The sequence below is a fragment of the Corvus hawaiiensis genome, chromosome 15 (assembly GCF_020740725.1).
Source record: "Corvus hawaiiensis isolate bCorHaw1 chromosome 15, bCorHaw1.pri.cur, whole genome shotgun sequence".
NCBI lineage: Eukaryota > Metazoa > Chordata > Aves > Passeriformes > Corvidae > Corvus > Corvus hawaiiensis.
Genome location: NC_063227.1, coordinates 19326049 through 19340492, shown reverse-complemented (window position 1 = coordinate 19340492; position 14444 = coordinate 19326049). Strand labels below are relative to the sequence as shown.

The window sequence follows — 14444 nt, the reverse complement described above, 5'->3', positions numbered from 1 at the left end:
TCCTTAAGAAATATATTTATTTTGGTTGGAAGAGGGAACCAGGCTGGTTATGGAAAGCAAGCTAAAAATAGACACCGAAGTTCTAGAAGGTTATACACGTTCTGAGTTCTTTTAAAACCTGTGCAGTTGAAATCACTCTTTCAGTCACTGGTTTAAACACTCATTGATGCCCCTTCCCCCTCAAAGTGCAGACAAAATGAAGGTATTTCCAAGTTTTTGATTATTTTTTTGAGGCACATTTGGCACTGGAACTTTATTCTCTGGAGCTGGTTCCTCTGGTCTTGTGGTGGCCTCCTGCTAACTTGAGTTTTCATCTGCATTTTTATTTTTCTGCATCTTGAGCAAAGTAACTTAGTGGGCCATGTAAGCTTTGATAGATAATAGTTGTTTTTTTAATCTAAACCCAGAAATTTATGGCCAAAAATCTCACCATCCCCCTTTGACCAAACAGACTTCAAACAGTGTAATTACAGGGGATATCTCGTTTCACAGCTCACAGACAAAGCAAATGTGTTTGTTTTACTTTATTAGATTTCTTATAATACATTCATACAAACCCAAATGTGCATATACACACTCTGTCAATACTGCCAACTGCAATTTATTAAGTTTTATAAATTTTTTCCACTAGGTCACTATGTTGTTGAACAGAGAGTGAAGGCAGGATCAATGCAAAAGATGGGAAGGCTGAATTTCCAAGTAAACAATCTCAGCTTTCTCTTAATAAGTTTATAAGGGATATTTTTGAGGAAGGCTAATTAATCATATGCCTGAAACCTCTCTTAAAGCAGCTGTAGAATAAGAAAAGAGAAGAGTATAAGCAAACAAAGGTATTTGGGCATAGCTGTAGCTCGTGCTGCTGCTTCCCTCTTCCCTGAGTGCTGCAAAGCCCCTCAGTCAGTCACAGTAATCCAGAGCTGGAAGTGGGAGCAGGCTTTGGGGATAGATCTCGTTGCTTTGTGATGAACTCCGAGGCCCTGGGAGAATCTCTTGGTGTTGACAGCCCCTGACAGTAAATGTCACATGGATTCGGAGGGAGCTCAGAGCCTTCTGGTGACTGCTATGAGAAGAGACACGGTGACAGCAAACCTGATTGATGAGCCGTGCCACGAGGACAGGGAGCTCTGGGTGGTGATTGTCTGTAATTGAATGGTCCACGGAAGTTATTTCTGGGTTTCCACAAACACTCCAGGAGAGTTTTCACAGGGGAGGGGTGTGAATTCAGAATGAGGTGCTCAGCAAGTCCTTGTTAACTCAGCCCTAACAGACTTTAAAACTTAACGGGCTGCTTTAGCTCCGTGCCCAGAGCTGTAATGAAACAAACAGCACGTGGAGATGGCCGGTCCTGCAATTACCTTGAGGAACGTTCCTTTGTAGCTTTTGCCTCCTCTTTTCAGTGCCCTCTCCTCGTGGCCGGGCCGTGTGATGTTGGCGATGGAGGCTGTCCCTGGCTGTGACACGGCTGTGCTCTGACACCGGCTCGTCCAGTGACGCTCCGGGCGTTCACCGGGAGTGTGAGACCTCGGAGCCCCTCACCCAACGGAGCATCTGCTGGCACTGACCAATTAAATTGGCCTCTCTCTCATTAAAACCCCTGTGCAGGCTCTGGTGTGTCACAGATCTTTAAAATCTCCATTATGACTTCCACTTTCTTGTGGGTATTTTTAGCTTCTACTTGAAGAAGTGATTATTGTCTCTTGCACTTAAACATATCAATTTCGGCTCCACAGACATCTCCTCTGGGCTATAGTCAAAGACCTGATCTGACTCGAACTGCTGAGTCCTTAGGGAGGATTTCAACACAGCTCCAAGCGCTCGGACATTGGAACTGTGCAAGCAGGAAGAGGGAAAGAAATTCAAGCCCTCCCCCCTGCCCTTTGGTTAGGCAGGAGCACATCCCTTACAGATTTACTTGGTTGTGCCAATTTAATGTGATTTCTTCTGAGGGCCTGGAACCACTCAAGGAAGGCTGACAGGTTTTATCAACAGAATGGAAACTGAAGTGATAAGGTGAGAGTTGTTGACCTGATAACTAACAAACAGAAAACTCCAGTGTCCCTCCAGCTAAATATTGCGCTCCTCAGGTAAGTAAATGATGGCAGCAGCTGTGGTCTTGTCACCGAGCGAGAGAGTGTTTGAGTGTGGAGGAGCAGGAGGTGAACTGTGAAAACAAACACATTCAGTTTGCCACAGACTATTTCCCTCTATTACTTTTAATGAGAGCTAAACTCCAAAATGCACAATGGGACAATAATATTGTGGGGAGAAGGAACTCTGCGTGCAGCTCCGAAATTCCAGACACCCGGTTGCAATTAAAAGGATTGCTGGTGTATTATTAATGGCTCGCCAGGAGTTGGAGGCTGTTCCCAGGTTTGGGACCAGTTGGTACAAGTCAGTGCACAAGTGACTGAAAGGCAGTGCTGTCCCTGAAGGAGCTGAGTTAACAGCCTGAACCCACAGTGCTCAGAGGAGCTGGGAAATGAGAGAAGTGTGAAAAGGTGAGAGGAGCTGTGTCAAAACACATCCCTGAAGGGGCTGGCAAGAAACAGCTGGGTCACCGTAGGCAGATGTTAGTAAATACAGCCCAAGTGTGTGTGTGGGGTTATCACTTTTATTTATTTTAATTCTGAAATCGTGGTGAGGGGAGGACAGCTGGGAAAGGAAGTGGAGACCTCTAATGAGCGATAATTTTGGGGTAATGGACACAAAAAGCACTGCAAGTCTTTCATTCCTCCTTCCCCCCTTGTATCTCCCTGAAAGCGCGCTGGGATTATGTAGCAAACGGAGCTGTCACAGTCCTCCCAGAGCCCTCGGAACTGTTGCCTGACAGGATATGAAGGCTTCAGGCAGCTGAACAAAGAGGCACACGACAGAGCTCGTGTTCGGTGTCCGTCTCCCCTTGCTGGCACCTGGCCTGCTCGGCACAATTGGCAACGACAAATGCCAAGCGATCCCTTCCTATTCAACCTCTCATTCATGCTCACTCTGTTTCTCACATGAAAGCAGTTTTGTACTCACCATGTTTGTCATCCTGCCATGTACCTTTTCTTTTTGCTGTTACAGTTTCTTTTTGTCTCAGGTGAGGGTACCAGAGATGCGCTGGGTGCTGGAGAAGCAGAGCCACTGTTAATGTGAGCAGGGGCTGGGCCGTACTTTTCTCTCCTAAGAATTCTAAACTTTGGGATGTTTTTGCCTGCTCTTGAGCAATGGGGTCATATATTCATAGAACAAGCTGTTATAATGTTGAGATGCATTTCCTAAATTGTGCAAACTAGCTCAGAGCCCATCACTCTGCGTGTAAAGTGTTGCTTTTTGTGGGTAACCAGATTATAGTTGTCAGGGCTGAAATTCGTCTTCCACTTCACCATGAGGCTTGCTCAGTGTTGTTGCATCTTGAACTTTCTGCAGTAACTAGTATCCTAATTAACTTCGGTTTTTATCAGAAAACTTCTTCACTGTTCCCCCAACCTTTCAAATCATTTCTGAGCACACTGAACACCGTGGACCTTAATCCCCACGGGACTCCACTGCTGATCATCTTCCACTGTGAAAACTCATCCTTTAGGATAATCTTCTATTTCCAATGCTAAATTGTAACTCTGTGAGGTCCTTACCTGTAGTCCCTGGCTGTTTTAGTTTATTTAAAAGCCTTTGATGAGACCTTCTATGCATGAGGTTTCTGGAAGCTTGGGGTGAGTTGGAAATGCAGGGAAAAATTCTCAGCTGGAGCTCTGCTATTTACATGCTTTTGACTCCTTCAAAGAATTCCAGCAGATTTAGAAGGCTTGGATTCCTTTTACAAAAGTCATGTTTACTTTTCCTTAACATGTTACTTTTATTCATGTATTCACTAATTCTGTTCTTTACTGAAGCTTCAGCCAACATGACCCATATGGACATTGAGCTTAGTGGTCTGAGGCCTCTCGAATCGCCACTGGATTTATTTTAAAAACCCCATTTCTTATTAGTTACCTGCCAGTCCTTTGATAATCACAGCAATTTTCAGCAAAAGGTTACGCACTGAGGGTATTAGCTCAGATGATTCATATTTAACATTCTAGAAAAAGCTTGTGTGAATTCCATCGGGCGCCCGCTGAAACGCCGTTATTCATTTTATCGGCTTTGTAATCGCCACTTAACACCCTTAAATTAAGACAAGCCTTCTGTGAAGGCCTTATAAACAAAATCCTGGTGCTAGAGTTTCCAAGATTCTCCAGGTGAACAGAGGTTTGGAAAAAACCCCCAAGAATTTGGGATTTTTTTGTGATTGCATCGTGTTTCCTGAGTGCTCCTTCCCCACCTGTGTGGTTCTTGCAAGCTCCTTGCTCTTGATGTGTTCAAGAAGGATTTATAACATTCTTTTTCTATTTCTTTAGCAAACTGCTTCTAAACTCTTTCTTCCATCTATGTTACAGTGCTTTTACATTTAGTCTGCCAGAATTTATGTTCTTTTTAGATTTCCTTTTTCAGACACAACTTCAGCTTTTTGCAGGATACCTTTTAACTTCCAAGAGCCTCCCTGATCCTGCTGTTTTATGATGCAAGCTTTTTGTTTTCCTCTCAAGTCTTTTTTTTTGACAGGTTATATGCATTTGCTTTGAGCCTCCAATATAAAATCCTAAAATAGTCTACCTGCCATCTGAAAACATTTTACCTTTCTGGCTGCCACTCTGAGCGTTTTTTGTAACAAATTCCTTCATTTTCCAATTTTCCTTTCGCTGGAATCGGGCACAACCACTTCATTTGCCAGCATTGCTTCATTTCAGAGGATGCAGTCATGAGTCAGATAAAAAGATTAAGGGATTGGCCTAACCCAGTCTCTGGGAGGGCTGGAAATACCAGCCCATTAACATTTCACTAATGGTAATTTCCCTGATTTAGTTACCTGAGGAACAGGCAAGGAAGCAGCTTGCCAAAGCTGGTGATGGTGGGAATTCCTGTCCTGGAACATCCACTTCTGTCTGCAGCCTATGATGGGCCAAATGACAGATAAGTGGGGAAAAACAATCAATCTGAGCTGATTTATCACCACTTCACAGAAGTTTGGTACTAATTAGTGTGAGTGATTTGGGGCAGGGCGTTGGTGGGAACCAGAGTGAGGAGCAGGGTCACAGTGACAATGTCCAGCTGTCACATCAGCAGATCAGGAATGATCGGGGTGTGATGGACAAGGTGTGAGAGGAAGTGGAGAATCACAGAACCATGGAATCCCAAACTGGTTTGGGTTTAGGGTGCACCTTAAAGCCCATCCCATTCCACCCCTGCCATGGCAGGGACACCTCCCACTGCCCCAGGCTGCTCCAAGCCCCAATGTCCAGCCTGGCCTTGGGCACTGCCAGGGATCCAGGGGCAGCCCCAGCTGCTCTGGGCACCCTGTGCCAGGGCCTGCCCACCCTCCCAGGGAACAATTCCTGCCCAAGATCCCATCCAGCCCTGTCCTCTGGCACTGGGAAGCCATTCCCTGTGTCCTGCCCCTCCATCCCCTGGAAATTGTCTCTCTCCATCTTTCCTGGGGGCTCCCTTCAGGCCCTGCAAGGCCACAATGAGGTCACCCCAAAGCTTCTCTTCTCCAGGCTTGGGAACAATCCCAATTCCCTCAGCCTTTCCTCACGGGAGAAGTGCTCTGTTCCTCTGACTGTGCCAAAAGCTTCGCAGAAGTCCAAATAATCAAGAGTTTAGACCTCATGGCTTCAGTTCCCATCTAACACAACCTTGTGGGTGTGCTCTGAGCCACAAGCCGGCACAGCCTCGTTTGGTATCCACTTCTTTCCAGGTCTCTTCATCTGTTCCTTGCAGAAATCAGGAGCTGCTCTTGGACAGCTCTGGAGCTGTTTGGGATCAGCAGTGAGGCCAGGCAGATGAGTAAAGCCTTCTCTCAGGTGAGAAACCCCTGTAGGGGTGAAAGGCAGCAGCACTCGGGCACTGCAGAGCACCTTGAGCCACCCCACACCGTGACAGTGCCACTGCTGAGTGGCACTGAGTGCTTAGCAACAGGGAGAGTGATGGGGATACAGATGAATTGACTGTTTTCTGAGCAAGCTGGGTAGGAACAGAAGTAATTAGCTGCTAGCTGATGAAAAGGCATGCTTAATTATTAGTATAATTATAGATATAATAGACCAGGAATTATTCAGTAAAAGTAAGAAGGCCAATATGTTACGAAGAAGGTAATGGGAATGGAGGAGAGAATGACAGCGCTGTGAATTCTTGAGAGGAGATGTAAAGAATTAAGATGATAAATCAGGAATCTTTTGGGTTTCTAGTCTCTGACATACCAACTCAATTTAGCAGTGGTAGAAGGGTACACAGAGCTAACGAGGTCTGTGACTTGCATGATTTCTTTTATATAAGAACCCCTATATATAAGGGTTTATATAATGTTGATTTAACTGATGGAATGCCAATGAAATCGAGCTGTGCTTTCATAAATCTCAGAACCTGCACAATTTCACAGGGATCTTTGCTCTTCTTCCAGCACAGCCATTTAATTCAATGGGTCCTGCAGGAAGCTCGGCTGTAGCTGCTTCTGATCAATATTGGTAATTGATTATAATTGTTTGATAAAGCAGGACTGCTTTCCCTGACACCCTGAGGAATCATCTGGCTCAGAAGGTGCTGTGTTATTCAGCCTGGGCACTGCAGCTTAAATTGCTTTCCTTGGGAAAATGGCTGGAGAAAACAGGCTGAACTGCACTAAGATCAGGAATACACGGCTGATGTAGGATGTAGAATCACTGAAATGGGCAATCTGGGGAGGATTAAAGCAATTTAAGATTCTTTTCCGATGTCAAAATGGATACAGGGAGAGCTGGTCCTGCCTTTGTGCCAGGGGTTGGGCTGGATGCTGGTGGCAGCAGCAGTGATCTGGTGTCCTGTGAGAAGCTGCAGCTGCAGGCCCAAGGTGTCTACAGTATTTTCTAAAATTGAAGTAGTTTCTAAAATTCTGTCAAGTGGGATGGGAGACTGGCACCAGCAGCTCTGATCCAGAGCCCGAGAGTCTGGGAGCAGCAGTGCCAAAGGATTCCGAGCCCTTCTGCCTGTTGCGCTGGCTGGGGAGGAAAATCAAGATAGGAAGGTTTTATCGAATTAGTATTTGAGGGCTAATTATTAAAATGGCTTTTGATGAATGAGCTGTGAGTCAAGCTGGTCTGGCAGACAGCATTTTGATGAGGTGTTTGTGAGACAGATAGTCCTAAGATGGTAAGATGAACACAAACCACTAACCTTAATGAGGATGCTAATGCAGAAATGATACAAATGTCCAGGAGCAATTGCTGTGTGAAGTCACTGTGGTGCATCAGGGCAAACAGGGGACAGACAAACCGTAATCAGCCTCAGCTGGGCACAGAATCCTTGAAAAGTGAAGCTGCATGAACTCCCAGCTGAGCCCTTGGTCCATCTCCTCCTTCCACAGCAGAATCAGAGCTGCTGGTGACATTCCTGGCGTGTGCAGAGCAGTTGTTTCATTCACAGGCATTTTGCAGCAGACTCTGATCTGGCACAGGGCTGCTCCTGCACCAACCCTGCACCATCAGGGCTTTTCCTGCTCCTCTCCATGCTTTGCTCTCTGTTGGCACCTCCTGTTCTCAGTCTCTTCATTCAGCTCGTGTTTTCCGTTGTCTTGCTGCTTTGCCTGTCAGCCTTTCCCGAGGAGCAGCACCCAAACCTGGACGTGCCTCTGCACTCAGGTGTTTCAGAGGACAGCAGAGGAGCTGCAAGATGTCTGGCAGGTATTTGTGCTGCTAATAGAGCCACTCAGATAATAAACTCTCTCTCTGCTCAGGATAACAACCCCTGTGCAGCCTGTGATCCAGCAGAACCTTCAGATTGTTCATTTTTCCAGACTGCTTTCTGCCAGCTGGTGTCTGTCCTGTATTTGTGCACTTTACTCCTGCCCAAGTGAAACCACTCTGCTTTTCTTACCAGTGAGATGGCTCCTGTATTTATAGACTTGTCCAAGTTGTCGAAAGTTTTTAACACTGCTCTCCCCCATGTATTCACAGCCACTCTTCACAGATTTAATCTTGGCAGATTTAATAAACACGCAGTCCGTTCCCTCATGCAGGCTATCAATAAAATATTGAATGGATCTCATGAGCAGCTGAGTAACCATTCAATTTGTCCTTTGCATTGCACAGTGAGCCATTGGAAACTGCAGATTCCAAGCAGATTTGTGTCAGGACTTCAGCCAAGGCACTCTTCACTTAGCGATGTCATGTGGGACGATGCCAGGAGGTGTGTGGGATCTGCTGCGTCTTCCTTATCCACAAAGTCTCATCCATTGGAGAGCAAAATTGGGTTGGGTCAGCTTGTTTTGTTCCTGAGGGATTCATGTAGACAAGGATTCGCCTCCCTGATAGTTTCTATACACTTAGAAAACATTCTGATTATTCTGCTGTTTTACTTTGCCTGGGTGTTAAATCTTCTGATATCTTACTTATTCTGTTCGATTTGTGGACAACTCCCAGTGCTGGAAAGTGTAAGAACTTTGTGGGCAGTTGGGAAGGCAACAGATCCAAACCTCTCACTGGGAGAAATACTGTGCCAAATGTGAAATTCCTGTGATAATTCACAGAGTCACAAGTGGTTTTCAAGAGAGTGGTGGAAGGAATGTTTTGACAAAATGAAATTATTTCATTTCAGTCTGAGAAATGATGATGCAAATCAGCATGACTCAAAAAAGAGATTTCAGGGAGTCTTGAGAGAATTCTGAACAGTTTGAACTGCAAGTCTGAGCAGCCTTGTAGAAATTGTCTGGTAGATTAGAAATTGAGAGGAAATTCTTCCCTGAGAGGGTGGGCAGGCCCTGGAACAGGGTGCCCAGAGCAGCTGGGGCTGCCCCTGCATCCCTGGCAGTGCCCAAGGCCAGGTTGGACATTGGGGCTTGGAGCAGCCTGGGACAGTGGGAGGTGTCCCTGCCCATGGCGGGGGGAGGAATGAGGTGATTTTTGAGGTCCCTTCAACTCAAACCAGTCTGTGATTCTACAATAAATATGGCCAGGGTCACGTAAAAGAAGAATTTGTGAAAGAAGAGGTTGGGAAACCTGGTTTTGGGGTGCACTGACTTCCTTGCCTATAATAGATTGGTAGTGAACTTCTAAGAAAATAGAACTAGAGATTAGACTAAATTTCATAACCTTTTAACCCAGAGAACCTGGCTCTTGTTTGCAGAGTGTTTTCTGAGCTCTCCTACAGGCTCAATGTTGACAGGAGCTTAATCACAGCACAGGGTGACCTTTGCACAGCTCAGTGAGAAGTGCCCCTGCGCTGGGCTTTAGAATCTCCTGCTCACTGCACACACGTGGCTGCTGGTTTGATCCCTCCAAAACAACGGATTATCCTGTGCTCTGTAGCACCCGTGGAGTGTTTGATACTGTGTGGGTGGGAAGTGCATGCATATTTATGTGAACACTCCAGTGGATGAGTGGAGGAAGAAAGAAAAACCATTGCAGTTGGGATGAATGATTTGCTGTTCCTCAGAAACACTGACTTTGCCTGAATTTGGTGTTTCACAAAGGAATACCACCCAACAAACTCTTAGCTCTGTGTGCTTTAACAAGCCTTTGGGTCAGTGCCTTTTCTGCTCTGCATTTTTGTTACGTGGAATTATTATCATCATGGGAATGCCTTGAATTGTTTGGGATAACCACAGAATCCCAGACTGGTTTGGGGTGGAAGGGACCTCATCCAGTGCCACCCCCTGCCATGGGCAGGGACACCTCCCACTGTCCCAGGCTGCTCCAAGCCCCAATGTCCAGCCTGGCCTTGGGCACTGCCAGGGATCCAGGGGCAGCCCCAGCTGCTCTGGGCACCCTGTGCCAGGGCCTGCCCACCCTGACAGGGAAGATGGAATTGCTGGTGGAGAAGAGAAACCAAAAGGGTCATCAAACTCCCAAAGCAGAGGCAGATGTATTCTATGCAGGAATATTGAAATGTGACCAGGGGTTCTGTAACTACTCTTCCTCCTCTTTATCCCCCATCTTCTGCAACACTGATCCCTTCTGCTTCCTCATCCGTACAGCTTAAGGAGCTGCACAAGTATTTTAGATGTCATTTGTGTGCACAGAAGTGTTCTTGCTTGCTGGTATCCTTCTTTTTTAATGTCCCCTGCACAGGCAGGGTCGGGAATGTTCCTGGTGATGAAGCAGATCCATGGGAATGCTCTGAAGAGAAGGGTACAAGGCAGTGTAGAACAGATTTGTGACACTGAGGTGAGTCAGTTCTTAGCAGAGAGGGCTTGGGAGTATTAACTCCCAGTGACTTCCACTACAAGGCAGCTGTTAACATATTACTGTGAATTGGTTTAGGGGAAGAAAAAAAAAAAAAGATTAAAATTGCATAAGTAGATAAATTTTAAAGCGACAGAAATAATAATGACACGAAAATTGGCTGCAAGACCTGAGCGACAGTAACAATGGAACGTGTTAAAAATAAATGGGTAGCCAGGAAAGGGTGCAGGAAGAGAGGCACCTGAGCTTGACAGTTTCTATGACTGCACGAAACAGAGCCACAGCCAGGCCCCCGCTCTCTCCCAGCACATTCTCCTGCACGGGAATCAGCCCCAGCACCAGGCTGCTGAGGAGAAGCCTCCCGCTATTTAGTATTCATTAGAGATGACATCTTTCAGATTGCAGTGCAGAGTGTAAACAAGCCACGCTGGAGGGAGAGTGGAGAGCAGCCTTTCTCCCAGCTCTGATTTATTTCTTGTTGATATTCACTCACTCCACAAACCTGTGGTAGCACCAATTTGAAGGAGCTGTCAAGCCAGCCCTGTTTTCCAGCGTTCTTTGCAGGGAGCCAACCCACCAGGAGGCAAAGCACAGTCCCTGCAGCAGGACAGGCGTGTGGCTCCCTCGTGGGGCTGCAACATCTGGCAGCTTTGTTTGTGGCTCTGCCTGGGATGTGCCAGCTGCCTGCTCGGTATTCCATGGCCACTGCAGCTTGGAACCTCGTCGGCAGGAGGAGGGAGCCTGTCCCCATGGCTGGGCACCTGCAGCTCTGGGCAAAAGCTGCCTGGACACATCTTTTAGTTTGTTTTCACTTCAATATACACACACTTCCTATCCACACAGGGGCAAACACTCCAGAGGCTGCCAGGATCCCAAGGACTCTGAGGACGACCACTGCTGTCACATCCAGGCAGGGACGGGGCACCTGGAGAGCCCATGGTGCATCCATGGCATGGCCCACGCTGCATCCCCTCTTCTGTTGGTGTGAGATTGGCTTTTTCCAGGGGAGCTGGATGCCAACCACCCAGAAAAGGTCCAGGGGTGCTTTTCCAGCACCTCTGAGCCATGAGGCCCTGTAAACCGTAATTCCTGAGCATGGGGAGCTGTGGTGTGGGGGGGTGCACACTCACCCCAAGCTTCCCCCAGCCCCCCCAGATCCTGCTGCTAAAGGCAGACCTGGAATGCTGAGGAGAGGCCGCGTGTGACAGCTCTGCCCAGCCCCGCTGCCTGCGTGAGTGTGGGGAGCCTGGAATTCCAGGGGATCCTTCCAGCTCCGCCCTCTGAACATCGGGTTCTCATCATTCTGCTGGCACAGGTGCATTCCTGCTTTCGAATAGGAATTTTCCTTTGGGAATCCCTTCTCTGAATTCCCTCCCTGCCTTTTACCAGGCCCTTTTGCAAGCTTGGTGCTAGAAATTCCTTTGCCCACCTGTCCCAGCATCCAGGTCCCTGCTCCCTGCAGTGCCGGGGCAGAGTCCTCCCCATCCTTCCCTCTCCAGCTGGAGGTGCTGCACATCCTCTTTCCTCCACAGCCTCCCTCCTGTGGAAACCCTGGTGAATACCCCTCTCTTTTTCCAGAGGGATTCATGACATTATCTGAGGAATATTCGCTCTCCCCCCCAACTCCCTCACAGTACCACCTAACTTAAAAATGAGACCTATTCAAAAGTGCAGGAGCTTCCTAAAAGGAAATTAAAAGCAGCTGCTCTAAGGATGCAGAAGATGAGAAACCAGATAAACCCACCCTATCTGAAGCTCAGAGCAATATATCACTGAGTGAAATAATTCTACAAGGGACCAAAAAGGCAATATTCTGACAGCAGAGTGGAAGAGAGTACTCAGAATCTGGGGTTTCTGAGCAAATAAAGAAACTATGGGAAAAAAAATTTAAAAACCCATTAACTGTGAAGCTAAACCTGTAGGGCAGGCAATGGAAATTTTTAAGGTGCAAACTCACTAAAGGAATCATAAAGATATTGTAAAAATGTATTCAAAATCACCAGAATAGTATTTTTTCAGTGGTTTGGTAAACAGATGACCAGCCTCTAACAGGATTTCCTGTGAGAGAGGAAAGCAAAGTGAATTTTGTGTTGGTGCTGTCTGTAGTTGAGGTAGGTTGTTCTCCCATGAGAGCCAAACTTATGGGGACAAGTGTAAGGAACCGTCTCAAATTAAATGACAATAAAATTCATTTTAGGACTAATTGATAAGATGAAGAGTCAGAAATTACCAAGACCATCTGGTAATCGCTCAAGAGCTCTGGAGGAAAACAAATATGCAATTATGGAGCTACAATAGTGTGTAACCTGTCACTTAAATCAGTTTCCCTGCAGGAGAGATGGAAGTTGGGAGATGTGACAGCAATCCTGGAGAAGGTCCCCAGGAGTGAAGGGCAGAGCTGCAGATGGGCTCGGTGGAGGCTGTGCTGAGCAAGGGAGGAGAAATGATAAGGAGGAAACAGAATAAATGGATAAACCCCAACGTATCTGGGAAATTTTTTCTAGTGAGAAACCACAACTCACAAATTTGTTGGAGCTTGTGAAAGGGTCCTGAAAGGGCACTAAAGGGCCTACTCAGAACTTCACAAGAAATGATCTGGTGGGTGAGGCCATGGTTCCTCTGCCTGCACTGCCCACCTGTCCTAGATATGACCAGAGAATCCCAGAATCCCAGGATCACTGAGGTTGGAAAAGCCCTCCCAGCCCATCGAGTCCCAGCTGTGCCTGGTCCCCACCTTGTCCCCAGCCCAGAGCACCGAGTGCCACCTCCAGCCCTTCCTTGGACACCTCCAGGGATGGGCACTCCAAACCTCCCTGGGCAGCCCCTGCCAAGGCCTGAGCACCCTTTCCATGGGGAAATTCCTGCTGCTGTCCACCCTGAGCCTGCCCTGGCCCAGCCTGAGGCCGTTCCCTCTCCTCCTGTCCCTGTTCCCTGCCAGCAGAGCCCGACCCCCCCGGCTGCCCCCTCCTGTCAGGGACTTCTGCAGAGCCACAAGGTCCCCCCTGAGCCTCCTTTGCTCCAGCCTGAGCCCCTTTCCCAGCTCCCTCAGCCGCTCCTGGGGCTGCAGCCCCTTCCCAGCTCCCTTCCCTGCCCTGGACACGCTCCAGCCCCTCAGGGTCTCTCTGGCCATGAGGGCCCAGAGCTGGACACAGAACAGGAGTTGTGGCCTCACCATAATTTTATAAATCTCACTCACATCCTCCTTGCTCTCTCCAAACTGAAGAGCCCCTTTAGTGTCTCTTCCAAAGCAACATCTGAAAATCAGCATAATGTGGTTGATGGTTCTTGACAAACCTTGTAATGGAGCTGTAAAATCCCTTGCCACGGGATATTATGGATGCTCAAAGTTTACTTGTGCTCCGGGAGTAGCGGGAGAAGTTAATGGAGGGAAGTTAAAGCAGAACCTGTTCAACAGTAAAACCAGGGATTGTGACTCGGAAAGTCCCAAGACACACATTGTTGGGAAACAGAATAACATTCCAGTAAAGCTCTGCTGCGTTCCTGGTGTGTTCTTAAACCCCTTCCCTGGGCATCTGGATTGGGAAGCTGCTGCTGGAGCAGGGGAACCTTCACCTGACCCAGCGCAGCCTCTGCTGTGCTTTGCTGTGTTCTGTCAGGAGCAAATGAAACACGGCTCCGAATGTAAACACTTGCGGTGGCTCCTCTCCCCACTACACAGGCAAACAATGAATTTTTATTCGAATGCTAATGAAGATCTCACCACGAGGCTGCCGGGGCTCAGCGAGGGCTAGAAAGAAGAAAGCTACATGGGAGAAATAACGAGAGGGTCTTTAGAAAGGGATGAATATGTATTGGAGAGATTGATGTCATTAACCACTCACGGGTCAAAAATACACTTGAAGCTACTGATGTAATTTGAAGTAGGTAAACAAGTCTAGGGAAGAAAGTTTTCCTACAATTGGTGCATCTGTTGTGATCTGAAAAGGAGAAATTTGTACTCCTTGCATCGCTTTAACTCCAAACGATCTGGGCTTTGTAGTCGAAAAGCAGCTCTTTCCACAGGCATCTAATCTGGATCTCTTTTGGTTTCTGGATCAGAGCTGAGACAAGCTCCTTTTACAAATTTGTGCTGCAGTCTACTAAAAGAGCTGTTCCTTGCCAGGAGAATATTACACCCAGTTCTGAGAAAAATGAACAGAGTCAGCTCGTTTGAGAGCGAGCTGATGCTTACTCACAACACTGATAAGGCTGACA

The 14444-nt window shown here is 47.3% G+C and overlaps 1 long non-coding RNA gene across 1 annotated transcript; it reads right to left on the bottom strand.

Annotated features, from left to right (window-relative positions):
• Window positions 1-509: 509 nt before the first annotated feature.
• On the bottom strand, window positions 510-8730 carry LOC125333992. The gene is made up of 3 exons (XR_007207040.1): window positions 7225-8730; window positions 3019-3106; window positions 510-2161 (listed from the first exon to the last, which is right to left on the bottom strand). It is a non-coding gene; the product is annotated as an uncharacterized LOC125333992 (long non-coding RNA).
• Window positions 8731-14444: the final 5714 nt, after the last annotated feature.